Genomic DNA, 15,035 nt, shown 5'->3' on the forward strand with positions numbered 1-15,035 from the left:
GAAGCCTCCATGAAAACCCAAAGGACAGGGTTCAGATGGGCATCCAGATGGTTGAACATGTGGAGGTTCCTGGAGGGTGGTGACCGCATGCCTTCCCCCTGCCTTGTTCTGTATCCCACAAATCTTTATAATACATGGGTAAACATAAATAAAGTGCTTCCCTCAGTTCTGTGAGTTGCTCTAGCAAATTAATGGAATCCAAAGAGGGGTTCTAGGACTCCCCTCCCCAATTAATAGCCTGTTGGTCAGAAGTATAAGTGACAACCTACTACTTGGATGTGGCATCTGATGTTTGGGGCAGCAGTCTTGTGGGACTGCACCCTCAACCTGTGGGATCTAACTCTGGGCATATAGTGTCAGAATTGAATTGAATTTGAGGACACCCAGCTGGTGTCTCCTGGAGAATCACTTGCAGAATTGCTTGGTATGTGGGGGAGAAATCACACTCATCTGGGGTTACAGAAGTGTTCTGTTTTGTGAGCATCCAATAGGAAAAAAACAGCTTGGGGTTGGGCATGGTGGTTCACATCTGTAATTCCACGGCTTTAGGAAGCCAGAGTGAGAAAACTGCTTGGGCAGGAGTTCAAGACTAGCCTGGACAACATAGCAAGACCTTGTCTCTACAAAAACAAAAATAAAAGTAAATTAGTTGGGTGTGGTGGCGCACCTGTGGTCCCAGCTTCTCAGGAGGCTGAGGTAGGAGAATCACCTGAGTCCAGGAGTTTAAGGTTACAGTGGGCTGTGATTGTGCCACTGCACTCCAGCCTGGGTGACAGAGCAAGACCCCGCCTGTAAAAATATTTTTGTAAACTGTTTTTCTCTGATATCTTACAAAGTTATATGGTAAGTAGCACTTAGCTTGGTTGTTAACTGCCAGAATAGCTCCATGGAGAGGTGTTGTTCCTCTTTTCTTTAAAAGAAAGTGGAAAGAAAATAGTTTCCTTAGCCTGACTAGAAAAAGAAATCAGGCTTTATGCTTCTTGATCTTGGAAAATGTTCAGTCCATTTTTGTCAGGAGGGTGAAGAAATAAGGAAGAGGGTTGAGGAGAGGCTTTGCTTTTCTGTTTTGACTATTTTGTTTTTTTTTTTTTTTGAGACGGAGTTTCGCTCTTGTTACCCAGGCTGGAGTGCAATGGCACAATCTCGGCTCACCGCAACCTCCGCCTCCTGGATTCAAGCAATTCTCCTGCCTCAGCCTCCTGAGTAGCTGGGATTACAGGCACGTGCCACCATGCCCAGCTTATTTTTTGTATTTTTAGTAGAGACGGGGTTTCACCATGTTGACCAGGATGGTCTCGATCTCTTGACCTCGTGATCCCCCCACCTCGGCCTCCCAAAGTGCTGGGATTACAGGCGTGAGGCACTGCGCCTGGCTGTTTTGACTATTTTATTTCTTGTGCTAGTTGAGAAGGAGAAGCTTTAAGGATGGGTCATGAGAGCTCAGAAACTGATCACTGCCTTGCTCCGTGAGGCAGCCTGGTGGAAGGGACAGAACCAGGAAATGTGAGCAGTCACACCATCACACACTGTCCTGATTTGCATCCTGTCCTTCTGCACCATTAACTCTGACTTTGAACACATTATTTGCCCTCTCTGGGCCTCAGTTTCCTTACCTGTAGAACTGAGCTATGTAGAATTTCTTCCTTTTTTCCCATTAGACCTCTTATACCACCATCTCCACACCCTCCATTGCCACTGACCCTCAGCCCACTGCAATGTGCTTCTGTCCCCATGATGCCACTGAGCACATCCAGATGTCACCAACAGCCACTGTGCTGCCACATGCAACACACTCCCAGCAGCCCCTGGCCACCACTCCTTGGCTATGTCAGTCACTGACTTCACTGTACTGGCTCCTGGCTCTTTCTCCCTATCCTTCCTTGATGCTTCCTTCTCAGTCACCTCTGTGGATACTGCCCCCTAAACCTTAGGCTGCCCTGGAACTTGACCTTCGACCCACTCTTAACCATTCACATTCTTTCTTGCATGACCTCACTCACTTTCCTGGTTTATTTATTTGCTCTTTTGCTTTACTGATTTTTACCTACCATTTGGCTAATGACCCCTATGTTCATACCACCAGCTCCAACCTTCCCCCTGAATCTCACGTTTCTACAAGTTTAGGAAATTTTTCTATTTGGATGGCTGTCCCCAAACTGCTTCTGCTTCAATTGGTCAAATTTGAATTCATCTCCACCACCAGCCTGTTTTTTCTATTTTCCTGATGATTATACCTTTTGGTTATCTAAGATACCTTTGCCTTCTGGGTTCAAGCAATTCTCGTTCAAGCTTAGCATAATGATCTCAAGGCTCATCTGTGTTGGAGCGTGTGTCAGAATTTCCTTCCTTTTTCAGTGTGAATAAGAGCCCATTGTATGGATGTACTACATGTTGCTCAGGCATTCACCTATCTACGGAAGCTTGGGTTGCATCCACCTGTTGACTATTGTGAATAATGCTGCTGTGAACATGAGTGTCCAAGTATTTCTTCCAAACCCTGCTTTCGATTCTATTAGGGAGTATACTTTCCATATCTTAACCTTGACCAGAACTAAATGGAATTTCATCGTTACCCAACTGGCTCCCTCCCTTCCAGTCACACTGGACTTTAAGCCTTAGAAGCGATGGTTGAGATTTATTCACCTTGGTGGCATTGTGAGGATGAGTCACTTAGCAAACAACTTCCTGCTGAATAGTTTTCTCCTGGCACTCTACTCAATCCAAGTACTAGGAGAAGGACACCCTGTGAACTTTTTTTTTGTTTTTTTGAAATGGAGTCTTGCTCTGTCACCCAGGCTGGAGTGCAATGACGCAATCTCAGCTCACCGCAACCTCCGCCTCCCTTGAACGCCTCCGGGTTCAAGCCATTATCCTGCCTCAGCTTTCTGAGAAGCTGGGATTACAGATACCCACCACCATGCCCAGCTAATTTTCGTACTTTGAGTAGAGACAGGATTTTATCATGTTGGTCAGGCTGATCTTGAACTTCTGACCTCAAATGATCCGCCCGCCTCGGCTTCCCAAAGTGCTGGGAACCATGAGAACTTTTAAAGTCAAAAAGGTCCTAAGTTCAGGACCATTTACAAATTCTTCATTTCTAAGGTGAGGATTCTAGGTAAGTAGAAAAAAAGAATTTATCTAAAACCAGGAGTAAGAGACAAGGTTTATCAAGCTGTGCTTGAAAAAGAATGAGGGAAAAAACATTGTACATTATACTTTGTTTTTTTTAAAAAAAAAAAACTCGGTATATGACAGCATTGACAGTTTTTATCTTAAAAAGTTACATTTTAAATCAAACTCAAAGACAATACTAGGAAATTGTGCTGATAACCTTTAATGTGTCTACAGTTTAGGACATAGTGGGTGTCAGTCTGCCTTAATTTTAGAATCTGTTTTTTGGCTGAAACAAGAAATAATGGATCTAGAGATTAGCATGATGATGGTTATATACACACCTGTGTCCACAGAAGCTCACTGGTACTTCTTTTCTGTTGGGTCTCATTACTGTTTCCCTCTCCCTTTTAAATTTCACGAAGATTCAGTTAGCAAGCTGTAGGTTCAGGGTCAAAACGGCGGACATTTTGTAAATGATGAAATGGAATGTAGAATCTTAAAAACCTTCTATGTACTGGCCCCATGACGTCTCCCCTGAGGTTGGCTCAACGTGCAGCACTTGGCTTCCTAGAATAACTAAGTCCATTTTCGAATGTTGGCAGCTGTGACTGCCACCCCCAGGGTCCGGCACTGCTAACTTCTCTCTGGAAGGATTACTCATTCCATTGCTCCTCACCTTAAATCTGGCAGCATTTTTGTCCACCAGTGAGGACACCTCAGGTTTCCAGCACAACACACAAGCTGATACAGGAAGACGCACATACCACACACTTCCCTCTGCTTGCCTGTGCCAAGAATCCTTCTCGTCTGAGAAAGACCAAAGTGTTGGTTTTGGACGCCACCACCAAATAATAGCATAGGATGCAACACATTTCCCAGAGATGAGCAGTCAAAACTTTAGACTTCAAAAGGCATCACCCTGCTAAATCTGCTAACAGGTGGCTTAGCACCATTCAGGTGATATCTACTGAGAGACTGGTGCTGTCAGAGACCCTCCATTAAAATAGGTCATGGCCCCTGACACAGACTCCCATTCAGTTTAACCCTCACCTCTCCAACTGCCAAGAGACTGGTCATGGACCCTCCAGAAGAAGAGAAAACAATTCATTTTGCAGCTGTGTGGGGTTATCTGCTCAGGGAAAGCAGGCGTGCAAGTTATGACTGGGAATTTCCAAGTCATGTAATCCTAATGTTGCCACGAGAAGGTGAAGCAACTCCCAATAACCTGCCTGGGTTTAAGATTGCCCAGGGGTTCTCCCAGCTGGCAAGCTGCCTCTCTGGCCTCTGCCTGATTCCTTTTGGGAAACAAAACTGTCTCGCTGCCCTTCTGCTCTGAATCTGATTCTAGGTTGGACTTAAGTTAGCAAACTTCTCCTGTGTCTTGATTCTGGTGTGACTCCTGAACTCTGTCTGGGTCCTGCCTTCTGGATGGTAGACTCAGTTTTCAGCTCTGTCTGAGTTTGCAAAGTCGTCTCAGCATCCCCAGCCCAGCCTGGTAACTGGGCTGAGCTCCTGGTATTCCTGATCCTCAGCAGTGTCCCTTCATTCCGGTGAACTTGGCACAGGGCTCCTGTGGGAGCCCAGGCATGAGTCGGCTTGCTCTCCTGGCGGAGATGCTAGGGCAGGTTTCCCAGGCAGGAACTGTGGCTTTGTTACCTGCTTCGTGGAAAAGTGCAGCCACGTGTTTTTCCAGTCTGATTCACACAGGCAGCTCCAGGTCTTCAGGGGAATCAAGAACAACTAGCACTAAGATGGCTCCAAGGTGGATTTTATGTCACCCCTTTGTGTTATTTTTCTGGGACAAAGAGGCTAGATGGGCATGTGAACGATAATATCACATTATTTACTAGCACATCAGAAATGGGGCTCTCTCAAACTATGAACAAAATGGTATTATTGTTCCTAAGCACACACGCATATTTAAACTGGCACCAAGCTGTTAATTATGTTAATGCCTTTATTGCACAAAAATGTAAAATCTACCATTAACTTGGAGGCTGACATGAAGAGCTGGCAAATCTCCCCTCTCCTTCCCTATCTGGCTATCTTGCTGGGCTTATAATGCCAGGGCCTACTTGGAATGGCCACAGCCACACATGGGCATCACGGGAGACCATCGGGGGCAACTTCACCTTCTTCTTCTGAAACGATTGTCGACTTTCAGAAATCAGCAGGTGAATTATACCCAGCGCCGTGTTTGCACATATAAATTGCACACCTGCCAAGTACAGAATCCTTGAATATTTCCCCAACAAAAACTTCCTTTGGCTTGCTTTCCCCATAGTCTTTCTTTCCCTCACTTGCCCATTTTTCCTGCAGAGGGTCTCCTGTTGTTCTCACTGGGCCTGCTCTTCCCAGGTGGACTCTGAGGCTCCTTCTCTGTGAGCTACAACCTCGTAGCCTGAAGGCATTCTCCTCCACTGGGCCACAGCCCCTCCCCTCAGCCATTCCTACCGCCACCTCCTGCTGCTTTCTTGCACCCACAGAGAGGGTACCATGGCCTGGTGCTTCCTCAGCTCAGCCTGGTCTCCCCTCTGCTCAGCCTGGTCTCACGTTGGATGTAGGGTCCCTCTGAAACTGCTGCCTCTCTTCTGAGAGCTTCAGATGGAAAGGGAAAGAAAGTAATCTTTCAAGACTCTGAGTCTAAACCCACTCCAGGTCTCAGCTTCCTACACCAAAAATGCCACCCTATCAGCAGTTGAAATATACTGATAAGATGAACATCATGGTCGTAGTAGTGATGATGAATGATTGCTCCCCCAAACTCCACATCTAGGATCCGGGCCATCAGCAGTACTCGCTAACTGTCTGCCCCATTAGTTCTGCTCCAGCCAGGACCTGCTGTCCTTTCTCTGCATCCGTGTGCCAGTTGTAAATGAGGAAGAAAGACCTGTCCAAAATAAATGAATTCTAGATACAAAGCCAACTGGCTGGGTGAAGGTGTTCTTCTCGTAAAGGAAGGCTGTGATTCTGCAAGTGCCAAAGTGCTGGTTCCAGCGTTGGCCAGACAGTGTTCTAAGGCAGCCTGCGCATGCTCACGTCAACATTAGGATTACATGACTTGGAAATTCCCAGTCATCCCTGTGGGTTCGGATGCTGACGGTCGAGGAAGGTGTGCATGTATTAGTCTAATCTATCTTTTGAAAATATTTACACACCCAAAATATGTGCAAGTGAGGGGAAAATACCAGTTTCTCAATCCAAGTGAATCCACCTTAAAATAGGTAGGGTTGAAAGGCAATGGTCCTATGTGGGCCATCCCTGCCGGCTGCCTAGCAAAAGCACACCCCGACTGTGGAGGGTGCCTCTGCAAAGCCACAGAAGAGTTGTTGTCATGGCAAGTAGGCCTGCTTCCACAAATGACACATACTCATGCTGGTAGAGATGAAAGAAACTTTATGCAATTTCTCTGGGAGAGAGAATTTTTGTTTAACTTTGTATGTGACATTTGTACAGAAAATTTTTTTTAAGCATTTGTTAGAAAATCAACACACCCCAAGCAGAAACTAAAGACATGAATTCCCCAGATAGACTCCTAAAAATGAAGATGGTGGCTTCAGTTTGCAGAATGCAGACTTCAAGGAAGTCCCTCCATGAGTGATCTTCTCTGTGATTAAGGCCTAGGCTGATGGTGGTGCTGGTGGTGGTGGAGAAGGATTGGGGAAGGAGAAGCAGCCCCTCACTAGTGAAGAAAAGCTGGACTCTGAGACAGAAGCACCACCCTCAGAACGTCCACATGCACACTTCCCTGCAGCCTCATTTTCAGCTCTTCATTGTACCTGTGGATGCTATAACCTGGGGGTTACTTCCATTAATTCAGGCAGAGATTCCCACTTTGCATCTGCTGACATCTGGAAGGCCAGACTCTTGGCTTTGCTTTAATTCAGGTTAATTGCCAACTGGATCTCAGAGCAAAGCCCAAATAATTCAACTGCCTAAATGGGAAATGGGCCTGATGTGTTTGATCTGAGCAGGGCCATATAGAGCCAATGGATAGCAGCCTTTTATTGGCTTAGGCATTTTCAAGGAAACTGAATTAAATTCAGTGATACTGATAAAGTTACAAAGTGCTGTGAACACAGATACAAATGTCTCAGTTCTTGCTCACAGTCTTTCCTCTGTTATTATAAATATGGGAAAGACGGTGTGGACTGGTCAAAAATGAGGCTATGATGGCTACCCATTCAGCCTTCCTAGTGGGAATACTTTATTTGATCTAAGGATAAACAGGAGTCTGCCAGGTGGAAGAGAGTGAGGAAGGGAGTTCCAGGAGTCACAGGATGAAAGGTGTCTCCCCTCACTGGCCAAAGGTGGAAGGTGTGAGGTGCAAAGGGAATGAGCGGGGAGGGTTCTCAAAGACTCTCCTGCACAGGATCGCAGTATCTGCTTCCGTGTCCTCATCATTTTCCAAATGTATTCTTAGAAAAAGAAAACCTCTCAAGCATTCTCTCCATTTGCTTCTGGCCTGACCTGGAAACTCAAGGGACCAGAAGCAATACAGCAATACAGATAGACCCTCCATGCCAAGAGGGTGGGAAACAGAACTGAGTCCAGAAAATGTTAGCTAGATTACATTACAGCCATGTGCCAAATGGAAATCAAATTTCAAGTTATTAAAAGGAAGGCAAAAAAAGAAAAGAAAAGAAAAAGCCCTCAAGTTTAAAGACGGCTACATGAATAGTTGAGATATCTGATACTGATTCACCGCTGGACCCCCTCTAGCCCCCGTGGAGACAGTGACTTTTCTGGTCTTACTGAGGAGTAATTGCTCAGAATCTCTGACTCTGCATATGATTTCAGGGATATTTATAGAGTTGGGATGACCCAGAATTTTTGAAGGTTTTTTATTTTTGGCAAATAGTCTTGCCAGGAGATGCTGAAGGTCAGGTATTTTAGAAAATCTGTTTCTGGTATTTCGGCAGTCAACTACTATGCAATGAGGGAGAAAGAAGCTTGGTTGTTCCAGGAAGCTCTGTTATGACTTCCAGGTCCAATTTTAAAGCACCTTCTGAAATACATGAAGGATATTCCTAAACTTGCTCTCTAGAAGAACTTAAAGCATAGCTTTTCATCACACACAAATCTGTACCATGGGGCAGAATTAGCCACAGGAGACATTCTCAATTGTCAATCAGCCATAAAAATGGCTTGAAGAAAAAATAGATAATGGGAAGTGACTCTTTAAAGTAAGAAGAGAGGTGGTACATTGTTTGTTTCACAGGTAAGGTAAAGAAGACACAAAAAGTGAAGGGTGTTACCTGTGGCCACACACACTGCTCCATAGGAGCTCCTGCGCCTGGAGTTCGCCCCTCCCTCCTAGAGCTTGGCCAGTCCAGGTTCTTTCTGGCCAGACCATTTGGATTTTCTGTTAATGACCCTAATCAAAGCTGAAATAGCACAAAATGACTGGTGGCAGTGGAGAGAGAACCTGGGATTTCAAATTTTTAATGTTGACTCATAAAGTTAATTCACAAAGACTAACAGATTTCAGTGTGGTTTAAAATAAACATTCTTGCTGGGCATGGTGGCTCATGCCTGTAATCCCAGCGCTTTCGGAGGCCAAGGCAGGAGAATCGTTTGAACCAGGGTGAGCAGAGATTGCCCCACTGCATTCCAGCCTGGGTAACAGTGAGATTCCATCTCAAAAATAATAGTAATAAATAAAATAAACTTTCTGAAAAATAAGTGAGGCATAAAACTCCCATTTCAGAAATTCCTGGTATTTCAGGTATTTTAGGGAAGCAAATAGTTCATTCAAAAGAGAATTTTGCTAGGTTTGCACAGACTTTGGACATTAATACTTCCTTTAAATGGATTTCGGAATCATTGACAGAGGAAAAACAGAAGTAAAACTGCAAGAGAAGGCAAGCAGACACATGAATAGATTGCTGCTGAAAAGGACTGAAATTAGAGACAAAGAGATCTCAAACAAGAAGCAAAATTTTTTAGAGTCTACCTTAGAAATACTTTTCGTCTGAAACCATCCAGCAACATTTACTAGCCCAAATGAACTGTGAGTGTGAACACTTTCATTTTATTGGTCACTGATGCACCAAACATAGCCTTTCTTAATGCGGTATCAAAGCCACACTGGAAACTTGTATCCAGTGCTCCAAATAAACTCTAACCACGGATGGGAAACTCGGAATCATGGAGTTGTTTGTGGATTTGGCTCAAAGTCAGGCATGTTTTGAGGCTTTAAACACTATTTACATCCAATAAATCAGTTTGTGAAAAAGGAGAGAGGGAAGAAACGGGATGTGGAAATTTTCTATCTCGAGAGAGAGCCAAGCATGTTCCCTCCTAACCAGAGCAGGGCAGAAGCCGAAAGGGAAGGAAAAAAGCCTGCCCTTTGTGGAAAGCTGAGCTTTTCCTGAAAGTCTGACAGGCAAAGGAACAAAGTTTGAATCCTGCAAGATCATCGCTGTAACCAGATCAAGTTTCTCCTGTTTGCTGGAGGCCCTTGGGTCTGCCATCACAACTGCACCCAGCCCACGGGCACAGGCAGGTGCAGACCCTGCCTGTAGAGTCATCTTCCATAGACTTTCCTGTTGGATCTGGGCAAATAGTGTTTTCAGAAAAAGCGAATCCAGCTTTCTGAGCCACCGCCCTGGGATCTGCTACTGTGTCATAAGAAGACATGCAGGGTCCTACCTCCTGACCCCGCTGCCAGGAGGGGAGCTGGTTTGATCATTCCTGACCCCTTCCCGCCAGCCTTTATGATCTTAGACACTTTCTCACCTTCCAACCATGTGAGGCAATTAAGAACGACTACCTCTGAATCAAGCGCAAATCATCCACCAGTTTCTTGGCCAAGGTTTGAGTGGGAGGAACAGCTTGTGTGAAATCCTTTAACGGTGACAAAATGCTTAAAAATCTTAATGGCAGTGGTCAGTCAGGGTAACAAACTTAGGGAGGTCTGACCCTCCCAGCTCATATTTTCATGTGTTCACTTTCTTCCTGGCAATGATGAGGTCATCCTAATCCCCCTGGGGTAGCCCTCATCCAGGTAGGAGGCTACTGTTTGTCCCTGCACAGATGGATCTAGCCCACCAGCAGCCCCCTCACAACTCCACCACAGGGTGGCAGTTTCAAGCACACTCCTAGAAGCTCTGCCTTTGGCCTCTCCCAGAGAATGAAATTTCAGCATTTGTACAGCTCAGACCCACTGGCTGCAATTTTTCTACCTCCTGTTTACCTAGGTGAAGTAACTGACAGAGGAAGTAATACTTTCAACTGTTTAGAGTTCCTGAGTCTAGTCTATGTTTAGTCTACCTCTACTCCACTCTCCCTCCCCCACTCCAGAAACTGACATTTCGTAGTTTTCTGGTAAATTACTGAGTCCAGAGTTGGAAGCCCTAAGAGGTGTTTTTTGTTTTGTTTTGTTTTTTTGTGACGGAGTTTCGCTCTTGTTACCCAGGCTGGAGTGCAATGGCGCGATCTCAGCTCACCGCAACCTCCGCCTCCTGGGTTCAAGCAATTCTGCCTCTGCCTCCTGAGTAGCTGGGATTACAGGCACACGCCACCATGCCCAGCTAATTTTTTGTACTTTTAGTAGAGACGTGATTTCACCATGTTGACCAGGATGGTCTCGATCTCTTGACCTCGTGATCCACCTGCCTCGGCCTCCCAAAGTGCTGGGATTACAGGCGTGAGCCACCGCGCCCGGCACAAAGGATTCTTTACGGTCATCTGTGGGGTTCATTTCACGAAGAAGCATCTTCAGGGTAAGAAAGAAAAAAGTCCAAGATGCAAATATATGCCAGGCACAGGCCTCCTGAGAAGTGGCCCTATCCTTCCTCCCTCCGCCGCCCCCCGCCCCTCCTCGGGTTTCGCCAGCTCCCCCTCCACGGCCCCCCACTACCCGCCGCTCCTGGGAGCAGGCAGAGGTCCCGGCGTGAGCAGACCCCTGCCACTGCGCCCCGGCCTCGTCCGAAACTCACGCCCGAGAGCCCACGCCCGAGGCGACGCTCGGGATAACCACGGTGCTCCAAGGACCCGGAGGGCACGAAGAAAGAGCCCTGGCGAACAAAGGGGACGGGCCGGGAGCGCCGCAGCCTGGGGCGGGGGCCCGGCGACCGCGAGGCCTGGGGGCGCCCGTCCCCCGCGCCCCACGCCCGGTGCCAGCGAGCGCAGGTGTGCGTCTCCTTATATGGTCAAATGACACGGCGGGGGTTCTCGAGGGCGGGAGCCGCGCTGGGCTGCACTCGGCCGGCCCCGGAGCTGCAGTCACCAGCCGCCCGCCCGCCCGGTCCGGAGTCTCCGGCCCGCTGCGGCGCCGTGAGTACCTCCAACCCCCGGCGCCCCGGAGGGAGGGCGAGGGGCTTAGGCACCGGGGCTCGGAAGAGGCGGCCGAATCCCCGTGCGAGACCGGGCGAGAGGGGAGCAGAGCCGGAGTTGGGGAGCTGGGGAGAGGAGAGCAGAGCTGGGGTCGGGGAGACCACGGGGAGAGGGGAGCCGAACCGTGCGGGAAGAAGCCGGGAGAAAGGAGCTGAGCTGTGAGGTACACCCGGGAGAGGGGCGCCGATCCCTGGGGGTGCGGGGTGGAAAGACCTTGGGGAGAGGGGAGAGGAGCAGTGGGAGGGGGGTAGACTCTGGGGGCGCCGGAGCTCAGAGGAGCCCACCGACCCATCCCCAGAGGGAGGACTGCAGTCCACGTCCTCACCAGGTGGGGCACCGCCATGCGGGCAGGGGCCGGGCGAGCCTGGGCAAAGGCTGGCCGCGGGTCCCAGCCGGCGGCTGCAGGGAGGCGATGCTGTCCCCCTGCTTCCAGGCCCGACTCCCGAGCGGGTTGTCCTGGCATGGTGGTCTGCGCGGGGGTGTCCGGGCTATTTTTCTTTAGTAGAAATAAGTGGAGTTTGCAGTGTGACCTCGCTCCTTGACTCGGATAGACGTTTAGTAACTGAACCATTTGGTTTTTAAAAAATGGCTTATTTTAAATGAAAAAGATTAAGTTTTTCTTAAGTCACACTCATGTGATATCTTTGCCTACCAGAAATTGAGGGAAGAAAATATTGAGTGTTTTTCTGATTTTAAATGAATCAGTCATATTTACTTTCATATCTCCAATGGGGTTTTCAATGGAACTAGGCTAACCCTGTTAGCTGAAATGTGTGGCTGGCCTCCACGCAGTAGTGAACTTAGCGCTGAACTTAAGTCCCGCACTCCCTTCCACATATTTTGGAAGGTAATAAATCAAAATTTGGGCTTGGAATCAGGAGAACTGTCTTTAAAACAACTCCAAATACATCTCACATATTTGGTGCTGACTCTACTAATGAGTGTCTTATAATAATAAAGGAAAGTAAAAAATACTAAAAACACTATCCTGAAGGTGTTTTAGACAAAACAAACAAACAAAACAAAACAAAACAAAAAACCAAAAAACCAAAAAACATTTGCAGGAAGTCTTAGTAGTACAGGAATTCCTATCAATTAAAGTCTACCAATTAAACTTTAACAAAACCAAACTCAAAGAACGTTTTATTGTGCATTTATATAAATTTTTTTCAAGTGTTACTAGATTTAGATCACCCCACAATTTAGAAGACCATCAATGAATGCATAGAATTGTGTTTTCCATGGTGTTTATTAGCCTGCCGTAGTTTAAAATGCATTTCCACGGTCACAAGTCAATGAAGGCTGTTGATGGGCATACTACAGAGCAGGAACTGTTCTGGGTACATAGGTTCCTCCTCATTTTAGTTTACCGTCTCACAAACAGCCACAGGGAGATGCGGTAGGCTAGAGGATGCTGGGGACTGCATCTAGGCGGCCTGAATTCACATCTGGGTTTCTCAGCCTGTGCAGTGTGGGCCAAGTCACTTAATCTTGTGGTGTCTCCATTTCCTCCACTGGGAAACGGGGACAATGCTGTTGTCTTTTTGGCAGGTTGTTTAAAAGCCTGCACATCATAGACAGTGTATACATATTTGATAGCCTCATTTTTACAGGTAAAGACACTGAAAACAAAGATCAAAGCAACTTTAACTCAGGGTTTTTCAGCCTCTAAATGGTAGCCCTGAGATCTGACCCCAGGCAGCTTAACTTAATAACCTGAGTTCTAACCACTAAACACACCAAGGGAGGAACATTTGAACATTTCTTTTTTTAAAAAACATTTGAATATTTCTGTGAGGCCTTATGCTGAATACTTTGACCCAAGATTGCTTGTTAAACCACTTCCAGTACTGAAAGCTGTTTAAATTGCAGTCAAAAACACCCAGTAGAATATTGCCAAAAAAAAAAAATCAGACTGGCTAATTAGGAGGAGTTTACTCCTGTCTTGTGCCGAGGGCCAGTTACTCAGTCTCTGTGACTCAGTCTGCCTCCTCCGTCAGCGTAGGGCTTGAGTTGGTAAGCTGTTCTCTTGACTCAGATGCCATGAGGTACAAAGTTCCTTGAGCTTGGGTGAATGGAAACATGAGACGTTGAGTTCTTCTGTGTAGTTTTATCATGAGAATTTTATCAAAGCCACATTTATTAAGTGTTCATCTCAGGTTGCATTATACTGAGGTCACTTCCTCAAGATGACCATCTGAAGCAAAATGCATGTGCTCTCACTAGTGGCTGAGAACTGAGTCTTCCTGGAGACTAGGCTGGCATTTTGACTTTGGGGTGAGTCAAGTGAATTTCCTCTGTCATCCTGAATTGTGGATTTCAGTTTTAGCTCCTGTGATGGTTACTTTCATGTGTCAGCTTGACTGGCCATGTGGTGCCCAAACATTTGGTCATGTGTTCTGGGTGTGTCTGGGAGGGTGTTTTGGATGAGATGTACATCTGAGTGGGTACACTGAGTTAAAGCAGGTTGCTCTCCATAATGTGAGGGGCCTTGTCAAAACAGTTGAAGGCCTGAATAGAACAGGAAGACTGAGGAAGAGGGAACTCCTCCAACTGGACTGCTTGAGCTGGGACATTTGTCCTTTCTGCCTTTGGACTCAGACTGAAACATTGGCTCTTCTTGGGTCTATAGAGTCTGCTGTTTTCAGACTGCAGCTTGCACCATTGGCTCTCCTGGGTCTCCAGCCTGCTGACTGCAGGTCTTGGAACTTTTTTACCTTTGTAATTGCATGAGCTATATCATTGCAATAAATCAATGTATATCTCTTATTGGTTCTACTTCTCTAGAAAACCCTACTACTATAGCTCTCTTGTAACATCTACTTAAAAATTCTCCCCACCAGCTGTCATTCTCCCTTTTCTAAGATTTGATCACTGCTTTGCTCCTGGGAGTCTTGGCTTTCCTCTTGCAGTTAAACATGCCCCCTGCATGGGGATGTCACGAGGGGTCTGGAGAAGCATCTGGTCTCCCAGGTCCAACCCAGTGCTCATGGGTAGTGTCACACCTGGTGTGAACTCAAGACTTCACACTCGTACTCAGACTTCATGACCCAAGCCTTTACTGCCCCGATTCTGTCTGCAGCCTCAAGATCCTCCAGGCATATGGTCCTGAGTGAGGTGAGGGACATCTGTGGCAGAAGCAGTGGCCTTCTTTTCATGGCTAAACAGAATTAATGTCAGAATGTCCTTGTAGTATGTAAATATGGAGCTTGTCAGTCAACAAGGAAATAGACCTGTCTGTTTGGGTTAATACAACTTTTGGAACCAGTAAGAAGCCAGCAGTCAATGAATGAAGCAGAAGGAAGTGTGCAAGCCTCTTGGGACAGAGTCCTCTTGCAGTGCACCAGAGAAACCCCACAGAGCGGCAGGACTGAAGTGAGAAGGAGGTGGCCAGTCATTCATGGAAGTTGCTGGACGCCAAGGGAAAGGCCAGCATGGGGGTGGGGGGTCATAGGCACCTCAGATATCCAAAAGAGTCAACAACGATCGGCACTTGGGAGGAGAGAGAAGAACCCTGCCATGAGCGAAAGTGGGTGTTTTCATTTTGTAGGTGTAGAAGTGTTCAGAACTCCCTCAGGGAA

The 15,035-nt window shown here is 46.8% G+C and overlaps 1 protein-coding gene across 5 annotated transcripts in view; it reads left to right on the forward strand.

Annotated features, from left to right (window-relative positions):
• Positions 1-15,035, forward strand: part of LOC135273177 (tyrosine-protein kinase ZAP-70-like) — a 68,116-nt gene that overhangs the window by 20,733 nt on the left and 32,348 nt on the right. Inside the window, exon 1 of one of the 5 annotated variants that reach the window (XM_064372098.1) lies at positions 11,377-11,394. The exons of 3 other annotated variants lie outside the window; for them this stretch is intronic. The gene's annotated coding sequence lies outside the window, so the exon portion shown is untranslated. Of the gene's footprint in view, positions 1-11,376; positions 11,395-11,519; positions 11,618-15,035 lie in introns of those variants that run through there. One more of the 5 variants, XM_064372097.1, reaches the window with a different exon arrangement.

This window comes from Aotus nancymaae, unplaced genomic scaffold (genome assembly GCF_030222135.1).
Source record: "Aotus nancymaae isolate 86718 unplaced genomic scaffold, 86718_ANA_hifiasm-v0.15.2.pri h1tg000341c, whole genome shotgun sequence".
Taxonomy (NCBI): domain Eukaryota; kingdom Metazoa; phylum Chordata; class Mammalia; order Primates; family Aotidae; genus Aotus; species Aotus nancymaae.